The following is a 15,090-nucleotide window of genomic DNA, read 5'->3' on the forward strand; positions in this document are numbered from 1 at the left end:
CAATTCTGGGGGCAGCTGGGTAGCTCAGTGGATTGAGAACCAGGCCTAGAGACTGGAGGTCCTAGGTTCAAATCTGGCCTCAGACACTTCCCAGCTGTGTGACCCTGGGCAAGTCACTTGACCCCCATTGCCTAGCCCTTACCGCTCTTCTGCCTTGGAGCCAATACACAGTATTGACTCCAAGACGGAAGGTAAGGGTTTACAAATAAATAAATAAAAATTAAAAAAATAATAATTTATATCAATTCTAAAACATAGCAAAAATGAAATTCTCTGGAGGCTGCATATATTAAATTTTTAAATTAGTTTATTAAAAGATTGCCCAAGGAAATCTAACTAGCTACTGCCTCCACAGTTGGAACAGATGCCAAATAACACAAATGGGGGCAAAAAGTGGGTACAAAGAGAGAAGCATAAGTGGGATCATCTAGGCAGCTAGGCTGAGGGAGAAAGACCCAAACTTCATGGACATGCCAATATATTTGCCCCCATATTGATGTTATCACTCATTGCTTCCCCAAAACATCTCTGATTGGAAAACAGGCACTGAAGAAGTGGAATCAGAGACCCCAACTCCTTCATCACAAGAAGGAGAGTTTCCTAAGAATACCAACAGACCTGCCACGATCTGGACCACTGCAGTCCAAAAATGACTGCCTGCTGATTATATTCCCTCATCTCTCAAGTGGACCAAAGCTCATCCTTAATCCTGTTACCCTGGATCTTAACTAAAGAAGAGAGATTTCCAATTCAGTTTCAAAGCCTGGAGGGAGACACTATTTCAGCTTTAAAATCATACTGTTCTTTGGGGCTAAAAGGGGAAACCATTTCATAATTTGATATTAATTGTAACAGAAGGGAAGGGGATTTTTTTTATTCAAAGAGATTTTATTTAACCAATTACACGTAATAATTTTCAATATACATTTTCCAAAATTATTAGATCCAAACCACCTCCTTCACTCCCTTCCCTTCACCTACTGGGAGATGGTAAGCAATTTGATCTGGGCCATACATGTTTTATCCTGTGAAACATGCTTCCATTTTGGTCATTGCTGTAAGAGCACACTTACACAAAACCAAAACCCTAAAATAAAACCATAAATACACTAATGGCAAAGATAGATGCTCTGATCCACATCCATCCAACTCAACAATTCTTTCCGTGGAGGTGAATCGCATTCCATCATAAGTCTTTCAGAATTGTCCCAGACCATCGCATTGCTGAGAGCAGCCAAGTTTTCAGATAATCATCGGATGATATTGCTGTTACTGTGTACAATGTGTCTTTCACTCCACATCATTCATGAAGATCTTAACATCTTTTTCTGAAATCATTCTGCTTATCATTTCTTCCATCACCAACACATACCACAATGTGTTCAGCCATTCCCCAACTGAAGGGCATCCCCTCATTTTCCAATTCTTTGCCACCACAAAGAGCGCAGCTATGAATATTTTTGTACAAAGAGCTAGCAGGTAAGGTTGTTCTTTTTTTTAAAAAAAAAGAACCTTATGAGATAGGTAAGTACTTCAATCCCCATTTTAAATTGAGGAAACTGGGGCCCAGGGAGTTTTAAAGTTAGAGGCAAGATCTGGTATTTCTGATTCCAACCCTCCATCTATTATGCCATACTGCTGCATTTTCCTATTAAAAATTTTAGGAATCTAAAAGTACAGATCCTTTTAGTTCTGATACTCTGATATAATAATTGAATTTGAAAAAATCTCCATATGCTATATACATACATTTGCCTTTCATTATGATGTCTTATCCTGTGTTTGACAGATAGATTATGTGGTTTGATTTTTTTTTATCAGCACAGATGTCAGAATTTCTGTTAAGATTATTAGTGATATTCTCAGTTGCCATGTGCCGTTTTTATTGCAGGTAATTAGTTCAGGGATTTGAAAAGCCATTCTAGGTAAAGACAGACTTATACTGTTGAAAAGCTGTAGGAAGAGCCTCCAAAAGAGTTGTAACTTTCCAGTGTTCATAAGCACAAAACATATGGAGGTGGTCGTTGTGTCCCAGAGGATCACTTTTTTTTTTAATCCTTAGCCTTCTGACTTAAAATTGATACTATCAGGGGGCAGCTGGGTGGCTCAATGTATTGAGAGCCAGGCCTAGAGATGGGAGATAGGTTCAAATCTGGCCTCAGCCACTTTTTAACTGTGTGACCCTGGACAAGTCACTTGACCTCCATTGCCTAGCCCTTACCACACTTTTGTCTTGGAACCAATACACAGTATTGATCCTAAGGCAGAAGGGAAGGGATTAAAAACAAAGAAAAAAGTTTAATTTTTTTATGAAAACAAATCTAGAAAGGGAGGGAAAGAGCCCAGGTTGACCCAGACCATCCTGCTGTTAATGTTGTTTCACTTCAAATACTGATCAGCTCCCAATGGTGCCTTCAGTCAGTCAATGTGCAAGTAGACTAAGTGCTGGGCACTGTGTTCTGGGGTTATGAACAAAAGCACCCCTGACCTCACGGAAGGGAAGAAGGAGGTGATGTGTACAGAAATAAACATAATGGAATCTAGTATATGGACCCGTTCCATGGCTTGCTAAGATGTCCCTCCGTCTGGAGGGCAGTGAAGTATTCTGGGAGAATGGTTCTGATGAGTAAGGGAAGTGCCTTGGGAAGACAGACTGTGGAGCATGTGTAGACATTCTTGTTGGCAAACCACACATGGGAAGAAGATGCTGAGGCATTCAGAGAAGCCTGTCAACTTCAGCTTTGGCCTCTTTGCCTCGTTTGCTTCTGTGGGATCTCAATCACTCCTTATCTCATGGGGTCCCTACTCCTGGCAATTTCAGAAGGTCAGGAAAGCAGGTAGTTAAATGGAACTTGGAAGCTAGTCATTGGCCCCAAAGAAATGAAGGGAATGTGGCCAAAGGCAGTAGAGAAAATGCCTCCGACAATCCCCTCAGGGTATTTTAGAATCCTGCAAGGCAGACATTGGCCTGGAGAAAATAGAGCTGGAGCAATCTTTTAATATAGACTTGTTGGGTTTTGTTTTTCAATTTGTTTACTGTATTTTTATTTTTCAATATTTATTTTGAAGTTCTATCAAGAACCAGATAAAAATATTTTCCTCAAGCCTCTGGGCCATTCATTCACCACCTTGGTCTCTGGTGGAAAGAGGGGGATTAGGTTTGAAATTTAGCTTAGTTCCTAATAGCACTGATCCCACCAAATTGGCGTCTAGATACAGCAGAGCTGCTAGATAAATCCTTTTCCAGGACTGGAGTCCAGAAGGTCATTCCTGAAGATCAGTCCTTGCACTCCAGCTAGAGAAGAGCTCCAACTCCCAGTTTCCCAACTTTTTGAAACTCCCACCATCAGAGACAATACTTCCTTCACCAGCATGCAAAAAAAGAAAATGAGGTAAAAAGACAGCTGACATTGAAAGACCTTTTCTAAATGCCTTAACCTCTAATCAAAGTTTCCTCATCAATATATGGGAAGCCAACCAGAACCAGTTACAGAATGTACCTGCTGCTCATTCTCTCTCCAAGGCATTTTCCTAACAGAGCATCACAAGTCCCTTTGAAGCAGCTCCTCAGTGTCAGCTGTTATAGCTAATAAATATTACTATCCAAGCTGTTATGGGTAAATATTATTGTTGGGAGTTTGATGAAGTTGTGGAGAGCAGTTTGGTAAACCAGCGTCCTTAATTATTTGGAGGAGAGGTAGGGATAGGAAATAGGATGGTATATCTCTTAATCTTATACTGTCATAAAACCCAAATCCTATACTAAAATCTATAAAGAACCCTGCTTCTAACTGGCTTTCTTGGCAGGATCTTCTTGCCCACAAAATAGGTCTATTCTGGTCTACTTTGTCCAACTTATATTGATTTCACTCTCTATCTTAATTAACTAATCAATGAACATTAAATCTATAATGAACTCCTTAAAGTAATATATGAAATCAAGCTGTTAGAAGTAACGTTCAGATTCTCTTCACAGAAAAAACACTGACGCAGCCCCTGCTCCCAAGCCAGAGAGAGTGAACCCTCTTAACTGATCTTTCTTCCCTTTTATAATCCATCTCTTAAAGAGATGGAGGGTGAGAGCTATCTGCTCTGCCTCTTAAAGAGACAGTGATATTAATAAAACTTTCTTTAACATAGAAAACTCTGCTCTTAGGAGTCAGAGTGAAATGAAATAAAACTTCTTATAACACCTCCATATGGAGGGAATTCTCTGCCCAATGATAAGCCATGACCAATGTGCCAGAATCTCATTATGTAACATATAACATAGGCATGATAATAGAGGCATAATATTAGATAGCTAGATGGATCAGTGGAGAGAGTGCTGGACCTGGAGATAGGAAGACCCAAGTTCAAATCTGGGCTCAGTCACTTACTAGCTGTGGGACTCTGGGCAAATCACTTAACTTCTCTTTGCTTTAATCCAGTGGAGAAGGAAATGGAAAACCACTCCAGTATCTACAGGGTCACAAAGAGTTGGACCTGACTGACCACAAACATGCAAAACAAATACAGGGTAGTATGGGGAAGGAGAGAAAGTAATAAGGTGGATCAGCAGAAAACTTACATAAGAGGAAGAATATAGGGCCAGACTAATATGGAAATATGTTTTGTATAACTTTACGTGTATGATCAATATCAAACTACTTGCCTTCTCAAGGGATGAGAGAGAGAAGGGAGAAAATTTAGAACTCAAAATTTTAAAAAATGAATGTTAAAAAAATTTTTTATGTAGTTAGGAAATATATAATAAAATAAATAAAAAGAAACTTAAAAAAAAAAAGAATACAGGACCATATTCCGGATCCTTACATCCTCAAATGACTAACATCTTTCTATATAAAGGAAATGAAAACAGAAAATATGTTATCTTTATCACTGCTTAAATTCCTCTCTCATTTTGGTCTTTCCCTTTTAGAGTACCATCTAGCCAGATTAGGAAGGTCCTTATTGAACCCACACTCCAGGTTGATAACAGTTTGGAGATGAGTAATGAGGTGCCTCCCATCTAGCAGATTAAAATAGAGGCCTTTACCTTCTGGTTATGTTTCAGTTCACATGTCTGCTAACCCTATAATTTGTAATACTTATGTGAATAGGATCAGTCGAAAAAGAAAATAAAGGAAAATTTTCCTAAAGTGATGACTCAGAATGTGGGCTCCAACTTTTTACCCCTTCTGAGACTTGGGGAGTCTATTCTGTCACTGAGAAAGAAAAAAAAGACCAGACCATTTTAATAAATTATCTTTACCTCTGGGCTCCTGAAGACAAATGACGATAGATAGAATGTGAGATAGACTCCAGCAGAGGAAGATGTGGCAAGATGGCAAACAATGACACCTAGCTGAAATGTTCAGATGGATCTAAGGAAGCATGGTTCCTGAAGGCAGAAACACCTCTGATGGACAGGCTGTCACTTCCAGAGGCAGTCTATTCAGAAAGGCAGTGCCCTCCAGTGTCGGACTCAGTTATCTCCTGGAAATGTGTGACAGTTCCCCGGATCAACCCTTTGAGCAGCAATGGAGCCTGGGAAATCGACACTGGGAAACTGACTGTCAAAAATTGGCTCGTCCTCTTACAGTGGCAGGTGACCTTGTGGTTGTGTGTTTGAATACCAGACAATTCAAGTATCTTAGTGGCAATGGTAGGTGGGTGTGTGCTAGGCCATCAAAGTTCTGAAACATTCTAAGTTTGTCAATGACCCAATCCTTGAGTCAAATCCAGCATTATTATTTGGAGAATTGTGACCTGGCTTTGAATTGTCTGGCTCATCAATGTACTGGCTTTCATTACCTTGGTGCCTCTTTGATAGAAAAAAGAATAGGAAAATCTATATGTACAGAATTCCCATGAAAAAAAATACAGACCAATCAGAAAATATTAAATTTAGGTTGAGATGTTTCAGTCCTTGCCATCTCTCATTACCTAGCACTTGGAGCTTGTGAGACTCAGAGGACACAGTTCCCACCCAAAAATTCTTGGGTCCATCCCCTTCCTTTCTCATGAGCCTTGGGGTATAGGACAGCTTGCTTGCTACCATGCCAAGAGAGTTGTTCACTTGCTGGAGACACTCCTCAGCCCAAAGAATCTTGTTTTTTTCCTAATAAGGGATAAAATCCATCCTCTCTTGTCAGGGCTTGTTGAGCATTAAAGAATGCCAGTTCCAGCATAAAGGACAAGTGGCAGTCTTGAAATCTAATAAATGTAATGATTCTGGGGTGGGACCTGCTAAGCCAGAACCCTGCCAGGAATTTCACTAAGTTCTAGGCAAGATGGTCTCCATGTTCCAAGAAAGAATCTTGTAACCAGAGAGTTGGCAAGTGGACACATGTTTGGTGGCTTAACTAAGTCAATCAGCTCCTAATGGGGCCCAGCACTAATGGACCCGAGCCACTATGCACATTTGAGATGTTAACATACAGACACACGGGATAATCCCTTCAGTACGCAGGAGCCCTACCTTCTGATCCTTTCTCCGTGGTTCTAATTTGAAAACCAACCTCAGCAATTTTGTGGTGCCTTGGGGCTACAGCCACCCTGTCCAAAGCATCTCACCTAAGCCTTGTAAATACTGGCACTGGCAGGCAGAAGATTAATCAGCTCAAGGGCTCAGGGCTTGAGTCCTTTCTCATCTTCTGCCTCATTTTCTCAATAATTATCAATAGTATAACAAATACCAGCAATTTCCCTCAGGGGGAGAAAGAACAGAGTGCCCTGTTGAAGACTATGTATCAGTCTTTGATGACATTATTAACACAGAAAAAAATAATAGTCTCCCCTCATTGCCACTCGTTTTCCTCACAAATGCTAAGGCAACAACTCACACTTTCCCAATTGTGTGTGACCCTCTGCAAATCCCACCAAAAATATACACAATTTTGTTATGTGCCTTTGAAGGTGTTGTCAATGCCAAATAGATACTTGAACATCACTCTAGTCTTCCTCTTGGCATGAGAGCAAATCATAATGATACAGAGGGCACAAGTGGGAGGAATGGGGGACAGCAGAGAGGCATGGTTAGGCTTGTAAGGAAAAACTTTTCTAATAATTGGAGCTAGGGTTCTTGATCTTTTTGTGTGTCATGGACCCAGACATGTGATTGAACTACTCAAATTGGTTGGAGAAAGCCAATTATTAGATGTTTTGCATGAGAATTTGCCAAAGAGTAGAGTTTGATTGTATTGTATAGTTAGTTAGGAAGTGATGGATGGAGGCAGCTAGGTGTCTCAGTGGATAGAGAGCGAGGCCTAGAGATGGGAGGTCTGAGGTTCAAATCGGACCTGTGTGATCCTGAGCAAGTCACTTAACCCCCATTGCCTAGCCTTTACCACTCTTCTGCCTTGGAACCAATACACAGTATTGATTCCAAGATGGAAGGTAAGGATTAAAAAAAAATCCTTATCTTCTAAAATCCTTGTCTTCTCTCTTGTATTGGTTCCAAGGCAGAAGAGTGGTAAGAGCTAGGCAATGGGGGCTAAGTGACTTGCCCAGGGTCACACAGCTGGGAAGTGTCTGAGGCCAGATTTGAACCTAGGACCTCCCATCTCTAGGCCTGACTCTCAATCCACCAAGCTACCCAGCTGCCCCAAAGGATTTTTTTAAAAAAATAAAATGATGGAGAAAATGATAATCACAAAGATTAAACTTAAATGTGTCATGTACTTTTTTTTTAGATAACAAGTTGTTAAAAATGAATCTATATATCCCTTTATGGAGCCCTTTAGCTTTCTAGTGGATCCAGTGGGTATCTCTTCAGAATAATGTCCTAAAATACATAAAGTAAAACCTATAATATGCAGGATTACCATAGAAACAAATTACATCAAAACATAGTTATCCAAAAAAATTCAATAAACAAATTCATGGACCCCAGACTAAGAAACTCTGAATAAACACTATCTCAAAGTGGAATGGGCTAACTTGAGTAGTAATGGGTTCCCAGTCACTAGACTTCATCAGAGATTGGATGTTGTAGGCCAGTGGTATCAAACTCATATAGAAAGGTAGGCCACCAAACCAGACATAAGGATCCCTGTTAGCTGCATAATGACTTAAGAAAACCACATCTTAACATCATCATGGTTCTATTATATTTTTTATTTATTCCCTTAACTATTTCTGTTATATTTTAATCTGGTTTGGGCCTCATTTGGGAGTGCTGCCCCTGCAATGCTGCCCCAGGCCAAGGTTTGACATCTTGATTGGAGAACATTCTTGGTCAGGTAAGTGTTGGACTAGACAGACCCCTGGACTCCTTTGCAATTCTAAGATGCTCTGAGTGCAGGGGATATGCTGGGAGGCGGAGAAGGCTGCCCCTATCTGTAACCTGCAGTTTGTTGCTGTCATGATCAAACAGCTATTCCATGATCGTCCAAGGTCCCCTAAGTTTTCTCTGATGCAGGGTTTAACGATATCGATTAGCAGTTCGAAAAAAAAATCAATATGGTAAATGGGGGTGAGAAGGAAGGACCACCAGCATTGAGTTCACAGAAGCAACTCTTTGAACCATAAATTTAGAGCTGGAAGTGACCTTAGAAGCCTTTTAGTCCAATCTCCTCATTTTACAGATGGGGAAATGGAGGCATGGAAAGATGAAATGGCTTGTCCAGCATCCCACAGCTTATGAGTAGAGTAGAACAGCCAGGTTTCAAAGCCAAGTTCTTTGACTCCAAATTCAACACACTCTTCACTGCCACGCAGTTGTCGGTCATGTCACATTGATCCTTCAGGATCCTTTTTCTCACTCTTCATTACATGAATTCTTGACTTTATCCATTCGGGTATCCAAATAATAACAAATGCTGACATTTATATAGCACTCTAATGCTTGCAAAGCACTTATGTGCATTATCTCATTTGACCCTCACAACAACCCTGTGAGGTAAGTATTGTAAGTATCATTATCTCGGCTTTCTCTGCCTCAGACCTGTGAGTTCACTGGTCTAGTGAGGAAACACCCTCTGCTAATGGGAAGACCTTGCAGATGGACAATTCTGAAACTTTATAACCTTAAATAGTTCCCCTGGGGCACCGAGAAGCTAAATGGACCTAGGACCCAGCCAAGACAAGAGAGCTGGAGTTAATCGATCGATCATCGGGGCCGAGGTGAGACTTGAAGTCAAGTTGTCCTGACTCAAAGGCTGGTTCTAGATACATTATTTTATAGATGATGAAACTGAGAACCCAGAGTGGTTGTGTGATTGATTTAAGGAAACACAGCTAATAAATGTTTGTGGTACAGTTTTTGAACCCTGCTATCTCCAAGTCCATTGGTCTAATTTTATGCTTTTTTAGATGGTCCTTCAAAGCTCTTGTAGCCAAAAAGAAAATTCAGCATTCAGTGGCTAATTGCGTGATGATAAATATTTCATTTCATTTCATTTTTTAAAAACTCTCACCCTCTGTCTTAGAATCAATACTGTGTATTGGTTCCAAGGCAGAAGAGCAGTAAAGGGTAGGCAAAGGGGGTTAAGTGACTTGCCCAGTTAGGAAGTGTCTAAGGCTAGATTTGAACCCAAGACTTCCTATCTCTGGGCCTGGCTTATCAATCCACTGAGCCACCTAGTTGACCCATGATGAGCATTTTAGAAGATAGCTAGGCTGTCCTTCATCTCCTCCTATCCCCACTCTCGTGTTAACCTTTTCCATGTAGTATGCTTTTCAGGGCTTATGCTCCCCTGGTATATCTTCAAGAATCAAATTTAAACTCCATGGCTTGGCAAGGAGTCTTCAAACCTACAAGTTTGAGAAAATAACTCTTCTAAGCCGTGCTAGTATTAGGTGTATAACTAACCACTGTACCACAGCTATTGATTGGGTGATTGTCAGGGATCTCAGCAACAATCAGAAGGTTTAGCTAATGTCCAAAGAGCTTCAACAAGCCTTAAAATGTCAGAAGTTGAAAGATCCCTAAGAGTTTTAGCCAGAATTTATAGTATCTAATAATCATATTCATCCACTAGCTTTATTTACATTCTGCTTATTCACCAGGAAGTATTTGACAAAGTGTTATCAGAGCTCCCAACATCCAGGAAGCAAGGCTCATAGTAAAAGTTCCCACTTCCACCAACCCCTCAATTTTCCACTTGCTAAGTGTCACTTGGGTGAATTCCAGTGGCAGACTTTTGGAAGACCAGGGACAAGAGTTGCCCAGGATTAACAGACATAGACAGATTGCGATATGCATTATTGACAGGAACTCCTGAATCAATGGGATCTTGGACCAATTTGAGTGAAGTATCATTTACTGATCATTTTGAGAATTCTTAGAATCATAGAATGTGAGAGTTGAAAGGGACTTGGAAATAAACAGCAAACCTTATTACTTCCACTATCAAATATAAGAGTTTGTGCTTATCTTGCAAAGTTCCTCATGACCTTCCCCCCTTCCTAAATTTCTAGTCTTCTTATATCTAAATTACCTTTTTGTACTCTCTGCTTTCTTGCTGTTCCTCCCATGCAATTGTTTTTTGTCCTTCCTTTTTGAAGAAGACTAATGATATCACCGGGGTGATGATTGACAAGGGAGTTGGATTTGAGTGAGGTTTCACTCACTATTCTAGAGTCATCAAAGTCCAGTGATGGAAAAAAAAGTCAGGACAACTGGTGATGGCCCAAGATGCACTAGATGATCTTAGTGTCTTTGTCTGACCAAACTCTAAGCACACCACAGCACCCTACACCCCACAAAGCCACCATTGTGACACTGGAACAAATTGTTTTTATCTGCCCATTCCACTGGAGTGGGGGGAGTCTTCATGTGTTTAAAATAGAATCTCTCCTAACTCATAGACAGGTTTGAGACCATCAGTTATCCTCAACTATTTTAACCTCTTTGCTGAGATGGTTTTTACCAGGATATTCCATTTCCAGGCTCCATACCTAGAATGCTCTCATTCTGCTCTACTTCTTGGTTTCCACAGCTTCCTTCAAAGCTTAACACAAATCTTACATTCTATAAAAGATCTTTCCTGGTCTTCTTCCACTCACCACCCACCACTGCTAGTGTCTTCCCTCTTGGATTAACTCCCATTTATACTATATATCTTATATATGCTTGTGTCTTGTGCTTCCTTGAGGTCAGGAACTCTGATTTTGCCTTTTCAAAAATCCTCAGCACTTGCCCATAATTCAGTGATGGTGAACCTTTTAGAGACCAATTGCCTAAACTGCAACCCACTCATGTGAACCACCCCTTTCCCCCAGCCTGGGGAGGGAGGAAGCATTCCCATTGGACTGTCATGTGAGAAATGTCCCCAGGTTCATGCAAAGGGGAGGGGAGTAGCTCCTCTGGCACACAAGCTATAGATTTGCCAAAACACCCATAGTTGATACTTAACAAATTCTTGGTGAAGAGGATGATGGTGATGAAGAAGATGATGATGGAAGATTAAGATGGGATCAATTCCAACCAAAAACAAAGGGAAATTTATCTCCCAATAACTACTTAATGACAAAGCTGGAACTAGAACCCAACAGGTTCTTGCCATCATTTTTAGTCATGTGTTTCTGATCTATAGGAGGGAACTGTAAAAGGCAGAGGAAAGCAAGCTAGTCAGAGCAAGGGATCATGCTCATGTCAGATGTCCCTTTGTTTTGGTGTAGAGGCAGAAATGTCATATGAGTAGTCCTTTCATTGCTTGAGGACTATAAACAATCTGATTTCATAATCAATCAGTAAGGAGAATCTTTTAAAGTTTGCTTTGGAAGCTCAGCCTAACTAAATACACAGGGCTAAATCCTAGAGGCAGCTTATTATTAAATAATCATCAGTGGCTTGGGAAAAGGTATTAGGAAGGTACTTGAAAGTTTTTAAGAGAAGTCACTTAAAATTATGTTATCATTGTAAAGATTAAAACATGAATTTGAGAAGCAGTCTATTAGAAACAGGAGAAAATTCATTAGGGGAATATAGCTGCTTAAGATAGTGGATAGATGACTAGTCTTAGAGATGGGGGGACCCAGATACTAATCCCACCCCTGACTCGGTGACCCTGGTTGTGTTATTTAATCTCCTTGAATTCCATTGTCTTCATCTATAAAATAAGGCTGATAACACTAGTGGTACTCACATATTAGGGTTGTGAAAAAACATTATGTATGCCAAGTACCTTGAAAATGTCAGTGTCATATCAAGTTTATTATTATTATTATTATTACTATTGTTGCAGGGTAGTACAATATGGGTCAGTAAATGAATTACAGACATAGTAAATAAAGACCAGACTGACTGACTCTTCATGATCCCCTTTGGAGTTTTCCAGGCAAAGATGAATAATAAGTAATATTTAAATATTTCTTTAATGCCTACAAAAATTATCTAATTTGATCCTCACAACAACCCTGAAAGGTTGGTGCTGTTGTTATCCTCATTTTACAAACGAGGAAACTGAGGCAAAGGTTAAATCACTTACCCAGAGTCACACAGCTAGTAAGGTGAAGCACTCATTCGAACCCAGGTTTTCCCAGCTCCCACTCATTCAATCCATTGCACCACCTAGTTACCAATACTTGGGAGTAGAGATATAAGTACTTTGTTCAAGAAAGGATGTTTAGCTGGAGCTTTCTAGTCACAATGGAAGAGAGATGGGAAGCGTGAAGCAAAATTAACCTTCTTCTCTATATAGAAGGGATAATCCATCATCCTGAGTCAATAAATCAGGGGAGAATAACCAGAAGCAAAAGAGACGTTGAAAAAAGAATACTTGTCAAGCTATATACACAGCTAAAAAGGTGGATTTTGCTAGAGAATCTGAAACATGGACCTATTCTGTTGGAGCAAAGCAAGCTCCATGGGTCCAAGATCTATAGAATCATAGGGAGCTAAGGACTTTCAAAGATCATCCAGTCCAACCTCACCATTTTACAAATATGGAAACTGAGGTCCAAAGAAGGTTAGCGATTTGTTCTAGGTCACACAGGGAGGAAGAAACAGACCAAGAAAATTGAAGCCAGGACTTTTGACTTCAAATTGAAGCACTCTCGTCACTGAATCAAATAAAAAATCCTTTTCCTGTGCCCTAACATGCTTATTTTCTGCATCCTTTCATTCATCTTCACAGCATCTGTGTGAAGCAAAGGAGGACAGAGATGACAAGAATCCTGGGCATCCAATGCATAGTGAAAGCCCCTGGACATGCAAGGATGGGCAGCATTTGAACCCTCTCAAAGCAGAAGGGCAATGATCCCATGAGGTCCTAGAGAGCTACTGGAGGGAAAGATATAGAAACCACTAGAAAACCATTCCTGTGTCATCACAGGGCTCTGAAGAACCCTCAGCTGATAAGTGAAGGAATTAATGAAGACATTCTGGATGAGACACTATTAGCAATGATTTGATGGAAAGAACTCTGAACCACTAAAGGAGGAGGCAATATGCTATAGTGGATCGAGGCTGAAATTGTAGGGAGGAAAATCTGGGTTCAAATCCTGTTTAGACGTTTACTAGCTATGTAACCCATTTACTCTGTAATAATGTTCCACGTACCTAGTTGTCTCTCCAAATAGAACATGAGTTTACTTGAGAGCAGGGACTGTGTTCTTGCTTTCTTTTTATCCCCAGCACATCACAGCAGCGCTGGGCACATGGTAATCATATAATAAATGCTTGTCGATTGATTGGTTGACCCTGGGTAGGTCAATTACTTTCTCTCAGCCTTGGTTTCACCATCTATAAATGGGGATGATAATAGCATCTACTTCACTGGAAAGTTGTGAGAATCCAATGAGGTATAATATACAGAAAACACTTTGTATCCTGAAAGGGCTAGATAAACATTAGCTAAAATGATTATTGGAGTCAGAAGATCTGGGTTTAAGTTTCAGTCCTGCCATTACCTACCTGTGTGACTTCAGGTAAGTCATTTCACCACCAAGTCTCCATTCCCCGCTCTGTAAAATGAGGTAAAAGAGAGGATTCGATTATCTTTCATTTTCCTTTCAGCTCTAAAATGTTGTATGATACTGATGGCTTTCCCTGGGTAGAGGGTGCCAAGCTGGGCATCTTCCCACCCCCTCTAAGAAAGTTCTAGGCTCGGAACCTAAACCTTGCCTTCAAAAATCACTTGTTTTTGATGTCAGGGCCTTTTATCAAGTAACTATGTCCTCCAGGCCTCGGCAGGTAAGAGTCCAGGACCTGACACTTGCTTTTCTTCTTTTTACAAAGACAAGAACAATGGAAAGCCCTGGGCCTGTTCACATGCTCTTTCTTGGCCTGGTGCATAGCTCGCTCTCCTCACTTGCCATTACACAGGCCGCCCACTAAAGCAAAACACCTGTTTCCTGCCCAGGCTTAAGCCCCAAGCATTTCCAAAGTTTCTTTAAAGAAAAAACCGGTCCAAACCACGGCTGGGGAATGACAGTCTTGGCACCGATCTGGGCTGCATTGGTTGTTCGCTAAGGAGCCCTGTGGAATCCGGACTCATTTTCCACTGAAACAAGGAAGAGTAACAACAGCACCAAATAAAAATAGATTCCTCAGTGTTTCCGAGTGAGTCTGCACCCCTGGCTCTCAACGCAGCCAAGTGACTCCACCGGACATCTGGGCCCAAAGTGCCTTCTTTTCTGAGGAGAAAGGGAGAGTGATGATGTGTTGAAGTGTTGTATTCTTTTCTTTTTTTTTTCTCCCCAAGTGGATTCAGACTTTTCTGGATCTGCTGGATTAATACACCATAGTTATAAGCCCCAAATAATGAGGAGACTCACACTGACAGGCACCTTGGAGCTTACAAAGAAAGCAGTTTCATTACAACCAACAGGTGAGGAAGGGAGTACAATTCTTATTAACCTCATTTCACAAATGAAGAAAGAGGCTCAAAATGGGAATCCAAACCCAGAGTCTTTGAGTTCAAGCTCAGCATCGTTCATCATTGCAGGAGAAAAGCTGGTTCCAATTCCAACTCTTCCCCCATGTCGTCTTCTGGCCCATCATATCACCTCTGCTGAATTTAGCTTCTTCATCTCTAAAATGAGGATATTGGACTAGATGGCCTTATTGGTCGCTCCTAACTCTAAATCTACGACTCTCTGTGGGAAAAAGATTGGAAGAGAGCAGTGGATTCTCTCCAGTCCTGGTTGTGTCTGTGACCT

At 40.7% G+C, this 15,090-nt stretch overlaps 1 long non-coding RNA gene across 1 annotated transcript in view; it reads right to left on the reverse strand.

The window, feature by feature from the left end:
• Window positions 1-10,721, reverse strand: part of LOC107651874 (uncharacterized) — a 76,467-nt gene extending 65,746 nt beyond the window's left edge. The window contains exon 1 of the long non-coding RNA XR_008917556.1: window positions 10,425-10,721. This is a non-coding gene — a long non-coding RNA (uncharacterized LOC107651874). The remainder of the gene's footprint in view (window positions 1-10,424) is intronic.
• Window positions 10,722-15,090: the final 4,369 nt, after the last annotated feature.

The sequence above is a fragment of the Monodelphis domestica genome, chromosome 3, assembly GCF_027887165.1.
Source record: "Monodelphis domestica isolate mMonDom1 chromosome 3, mMonDom1.pri, whole genome shotgun sequence".
Classification (NCBI taxonomy): Eukaryota; Metazoa; Chordata; class Mammalia; order Didelphimorphia; family Didelphidae; genus Monodelphis; species Monodelphis domestica.